General features: G+C 47.1%; 1 pseudogene; it reads right to left on the bottom strand.

Annotated features, from left to right (window-relative positions):
• Window positions 1–295: 295 nt before the first annotated feature.
• Window positions 296–3,153, bottom strand: LOC125518276 (annotated as a pseudogene).
• Between the last annotated feature and the right edge of the window lie 3,184 nt (window positions 3,154–6,337).

Raw genomic sequence — 6,337 nt, 5'->3', positions numbered from 1 at the left:
TGTAGAAATATTCATCAATATTTTTGAAATGGGAAATGTCGAAATATCATGTATCTAATTCACAACTGACAACTGAACATGTTGTAGTACACACATTTGACCTAAAAAAGATACTACTAGGATGTTTGGTGGCATGCGTGTGCTGCCAGGCAGTGGTTGTGTCGCATGCATCAGCACACACTACACACCCATGTGGTAAGCAACAGAAATATGAAACGAGATATCCCCATTTAGGAATAATCACAAACACCCACGGGCACAAATGCCACCTATCTACAACATCATGAAACTGTTACTAAAATATACAACGCGTGTTGAGGCTGCGTGTGCAGGGGCAACACCTGCATTGCTCTCGCACACAGTAATTAACAGGGAGAGGCGGGTTGCGCCACCAGGGTAGTGGCAGCATGGCACGCGAGTAGAAGCTGAACTGAAGTGCACAAAAATGTTGCACTGCCTGCAGCTTGTTGTACTGGATCGCGTGGCTACTTCTTTTGTTGCTTCCTCCTTTGATCCCCACCGGCACTTTTGGCCTCACCGGCATCTACAAGACAAAATACATGCTTGATGTGAAACGGGTAGAGATCAGTCACTGAAACACAATACGTACTTGTTAAAACTAGGTGAATCAATTATGCAGCTGCCAAGGTGGGCAGTAGTGCTCCGACGCACCCCCAAGCACCGGTACAAGCATGAAGACCTTTGCGCCAGCGGCGCTGTTGGGTATGGGTGTGACCTGCAGCTATTGGCGGCTCTGAACTGCAGCTGGATGGCACGGCGGCCGCTGGATGGTCGCAGTATCCTCCATGGCCATCCCAGTCGGTGGGGGGTTGGTGGCTCTCGTGGGTGGGGAAGGCAGTGGCCATGGTTGGAGGCACGCAGGCCATGGGATGCGGGAGAGTGCTGGGCGTCAGGATCAGGTCGGGGCACTGGCCGCAGCGGCGGGATCTGGTCGAAGCAGAATTTTACCTCCAAAGTCATCTGGAAGTTCTTCATTGATGTCTGCACCTTGTATCCATCCTCCCAACCCTCTCTCTGAAATCTAGTTCGTAGTGCTTCGTCATCTATTGCAAATGCAGAAAACAGACACATTGCCTTATAGGTACTGGTGAAACAATTACATCTCAAAGCTTAGCTCCCAATTCCCGATACGTCGATCCGAAGGCTCAATAAGTTTCTTAAGGGAAGCTGCTTACATTGTTGTAGAAAGGTGATCTTGAGCAGAGTTGGTCAGCTCTGCTCCTCTTCTCCCGCCAATCCTTTGGAAGCCCACTGACGTGCTGAATCTGCAGCAACATTCCACAACTAAAGACCATATGCATCCTTGGTTTAAACGAATCCATTCAAGTTCACTAATGAATCTCCCAGTGTTGCAAATGGATTTACCTAAGCAGAACTGTTGGTCCTCACCTGCATGGACTGGTTCTTGGGGATCCATGCCCTCATGCTTCTGAAACTCCCCATGAGCGTAGTAATAGTAGGGGCAAACCTGCAGAAATAAAAAATTGGTCAAGAAATCCATACAATTCATGGACATGTCACGCACGGAGATTGAATCTTACGCGATAACGCCAAGAAGCCGCTTGGACCGGCTCTTAAGCTCATCGACCCGGTTCCCCTACATCGGCGACCATTAACACTCATCATTGGTTCATGTATACCATGGTAAATCAGTCCGGAATCCAGGAGAGCGACATCAGGAATCACGAAGGGGAACATCATGTACCTGGCCCCAAATCTGGTACTTGGATCCAACAAGATTGGCACGCATAGTTCCGAGGAAGTTCTTGTCGGAGCTGCAGAAGACACCGTCCTGTTTCTGTGCCATGATGAACTCCGACCTCCCTCTCCTCCGGTGCCGGGCCACCGCCAGCTTCCGCTCCTGCCGCCTCTTCCCCTCTTGCAATCGCACAACAGAGAGATGGGCACACACGAATCCTTATGACACCAATCTCAGCAACTAATCACACTACTCTTCCCCGGATTTTGAAAGTTTGAAGCCGAGAAAGAGAAGGGGGAGGACGGGGATTAGCTCACGTTGGTGTAGAGCGAGTAGAGCGCGACGCCTCTGGCCCCGGTGGCCTTCTCCCTGACAATGATGCAGGTGCACCTCCCGACATCGAGCGGCGGCGGGCGGCACAACAGTGCCCTGTTGGGCAGGGTGGCCCAGGACGTGGCCGGCGCCGCCTCGTTGTCGGAGAGGTCCCACGCCTCGTAGGACGACGATGCCGGCGGGGGCGGCAGCAGCTCCTGCCCCCTCGGCCCGACTACGTGAGAGGATCCGCGCCGACCGGGGGTGGAGGGGGGAGGCACGCCGGCCGTGGGGAGGAGGCCCGCCAACCGTGGGGAGAGGAGCTATGAGGGAGGAGGCGCGCGACAGCGGGGATGGCGGCGACGGGGATCAGGGAGAGAGCGATGGAGAGGTGGGGAACATGGGTTCGGGGGTGGGATTTCTTTTTTTCTTTTTATGAGTTCGGGAACACCTTCGCTGCTCCTATATAGGGCTCCGTGATCCAAATAGTTATTGAGAAAATTCCTTATATAACACTGTTTTAAATGTTGGTTCCCTATTTAACACTTCAAAGAAATTTCTTCCTTATATAACACCAAGTGTAAATTTCTTGCCCTTTCTAACACTTCCGTCAGTTCTGTTAGGAGACACCGTTAAAATCTGCATTGACCAATGTCAGTTCTTTGCAGTTGGACGAAATTGCCCCTGTTTATAATAAACATTAGAAAAAGGAAAAACAATGGCCGAACCGGCCTCTCTCTTCTCATCCCCTTTCTCCCCAACCCTAGCGCGGCTACGAACCATAGCGGCGGCGGCTTAGTGCTATGGATGGAGGCGGTGCAGCGGATGAAGACCGCCGTGGAAGACGGCCAGGGCACGACGGACGGGTTAGGCCTTGGCGCGGCTGTGGATCCAGCGTTGGTAACCGATGGCAACGGCGGGGCTGCGGTGGGCTTGGGCCAGGGCGCGGCTGCGGCTGCGGAGGGGACGGGTGAGTGCGCGGTTGAGGGTGGCGATGGCGCAGCTTCTGCAGGTGGCGGTGGCTCGGCTGCAGCGGGCTCAGGCCAGGGCGCGACACTGGCTGGAGACTCCGGCCAGGGCACTGCTGGGTCAGACTCGGCAGCAGCTTTAGGCCAAGGCATGGCTCGGTTGGCACTCCAACAGTGATGAACCCTGGAAAGTGGTAAATATCTGCCTCCTTCCCTTAGCACTACTCCTGACATATTCAATTTCTGGAACAGTTCATTCCCTGTACTGTATTTAGATATCTAGCATTCGAACATAATTTGTACCAGCAATTCGTGGCTTTAAGAAATTGAGTAAAACCTACCCTTGCAGGCTTCAAACCCAATCATGCATATTTGTTTCAATTCGCCATAGCAAATGTTCAGTTATAGCTTTAATATTGAAAACTAAGTTTCTCTAGAGGCCTGTCCTTGTCATTTGTCATCCTCAGGGCTTACTGTTTGTACAACGGTATAACGTAGCATGGTTTTGAATGTGATACTTGGCTAGATTCATTTTGTGTGTGCGCACTAACCGATGCATTGTCCAGAATCAAATCATAACGGTGATTTAACCGATCCCATTATTAATTGTTCCCCGTTTGTTGCATCGGTTGCTTCTTAATTCCTAACGCCAGACCTCTTATTATTCTATTTATTCTTCAAAGTTAATTACTTATATGATTTTATTCTTATTGCTATTTGCAGTGCCTATACTTGGTTGTAATCTCTCACATGGCCATGTCATTTTTAGTCCTGCCTGCTGTTCTGTGTAGCTGGTCCCAAACGCCAAAATAGTCTAACGCTGGAGTTGGAAATACGGACAACACATGTTCTTGGTGCTGCTCATGTTATGTTGCGTGGACTTGCACTCATGTATGTGATTCTAAAGTCACTTGTGCTACTCATGGCATGTATGTATAGACTTGGAGTATATATGTGAACCTGTATATGATGAGCGTCACTTTTGTGTTGCTTTTATGATGTATGGTCGGATTTGGACTCATATATGTGTACCTAGCTAGGTTGAAGTCATATATAAGTATACTTGGATGTGAACCTCAATGTTTATGTCTCATGCCATTGGCAAATTTGAATACTGTGTGTTGAATTATGTATATGCGAATTGTGTGGTGTCAAATTAGTTGGAGGTTCTGCCCAATCTTTTGAATTAAATTTTGAAATGATTTAAATCTGAGATGTGGATTTTTTTTGTTCATGGTTATAGGGGGGGTTCTGCCCAATTTTGCTTTTAACAATAGGGAAAAGTTATTACTTCTCATGTGAATAGTTTTTGGTCACATGTTACATCAGGGGTAAAACCGTCTTTTTAGGTGTCACTTAACACCGTTAGTACTCAAAACAGATGGAAGTGTCACAAAGGGAACAAATTTTAGAATTGGTGTTAGATAAGGAAGAAAAAGTTTACCAGTGTCAAATAGGTCAAAAAAATTAAAGTCAGTGTTAAATAAGGAATTCTCTCATAGTTATTCTAATCCCAGGATTATATATATATATATATATAGGGTCGCGCTATTCGTCACCCTGGGTGAGGAATAGCTATTCTTCACCCCCCCCCTCTATTTTACCATCAATGCACTGTAAGTTTACGTTCGGTAAGTTATGTCTTATTTCCGACGTAAAAAGGGACCATAAGAAAAATATATAATCGCCGTAAAAAATATTTTATGTTATGTAAAATTACAAACGTAAAAACATAGTCTAAAATACACATAAACTGCAAATTTTCTTGTCTTATGACCTATATTTTTATTTTCTTATGTCAAATTTTACGTAGTGAATCAATAAAAATGTAACTATTTGAATTCGAAATGTAATTTAATTATGAAATAATCGTAATATTACCTCGAGTGAAGAATAACTTATTCTGCACCCTGGGTATATATATATATATATATATATTATATATATATAACACGAAAGACAATTGTCCAATCGCAGAGTACTCTGCAAAATATGCACCCTACAATCCAGTCTCTCGGAAGCTCTGCCTCAACCAATCTTGCCGCACCGCGCCTCCCCAAGCTCCGCTGTCGTCGGTGCGCATGTCAGAGCAGTTCAGAAGGTCGACACTGGGACAAAGAGAAGCACCATCACAATTCAAGACGCAATAATCATCGGATAAAGGAAGATGTTTTCGAGTTGACGAACACAGTCGGGGCGACGACCCAACCCCATGCTCCTCTGCCCCTATAACCACCGCCAACGATTGCCTGGAAACATATTAGAGAAGCCACTCATCGCTCATCACAATCCATACAAGCTACAACCGCCCCCCACCTCAAGGCAAAAAATAGAACTCGTATAGATTCTCTCCACATACCTGACATCACGGGCATGAAGGAGCACACCCTACCAGACTTTGTGGCCTCGCCGGATCTCACGCGACAACCATAGGGATGGAGTGGGAAGGTTTTTAACTTTTTATTCTTATGCAACGTACGCTCCTTGACCTGAGATGTGCCACCAGGAGGAACCAAAGACACAACTGTGCACTCTCCTCTACCGCACCACCCCTCCCTCATGTCCATCCGCCAAGAACAGCCGGCGGAGGCAAGAGAGAATGACAGGTTCGGCCGCCGGAAATTCGTAGTATAGCCCAGCAGCAATAAATCAAGTCGTGGGATGTAACATGCAGACGGTGTGAGCAACATGATGACGTGAACGCATGAGAATATAGTGCATGTTGATGTGGCAAGGATGCTGATGTGAATAGCCTGCATGTCAAGAGAAATACTCCCTCCGTTCGGAATTACTTGTCGCAAAAATGGATGTATCTAGACATATTTTAGTTCTAGATACATCCATTTTCGCGACAAGTAATTCCGAACGGAGGGAGTAGCTTAGTAAGGATGAACTATTTAGTTATTATAGATGCGGTGCACATGTTTTCAGAAATCACACCGGAGGGGAACAAACTCACTGGCCAACTGAAAGTGTACATCTGTAGGCGGGTAGGTCCTCTGGGACCACAGTTGACGAAGAGCTTGAATCTGAACTTTCCAACCCAGCCATGGTCTGGCTTGGTGATTGTGATGCTGATGTGCATACAAGTCCAGCGTGCGAAACTCGACATGTTTTTCACAGTGTTTTGCATGCGTTACTATGGAATATTTGAATGTGTTTGCATTAGCTTGGCCTGCATGTGCATTTTTCACCAACATACAAATGGCTGAGAAATGCAAACAGGAAGACGTATTGAAGGTACAGAAACCTGTAATGCCAGGCACTGCAGGTCAAATTAAATGCATGTGAGTACCACAGTCCCCGATCATTCAACTCGGCACCTGCGGGAAGCATG

The sequence above is a fragment of the Triticum urartu genome, chromosome 7, assembly GCF_003073215.2.
Source record: "Triticum urartu cultivar G1812 chromosome 7, Tu2.1, whole genome shotgun sequence".
Lineage (NCBI taxonomy): Eukaryota > Viridiplantae > Streptophyta > Magnoliopsida > Poales > Poaceae > Triticum > Triticum urartu.
This window is presented reverse-complemented; position numbering and strand designations above follow the sequence as displayed.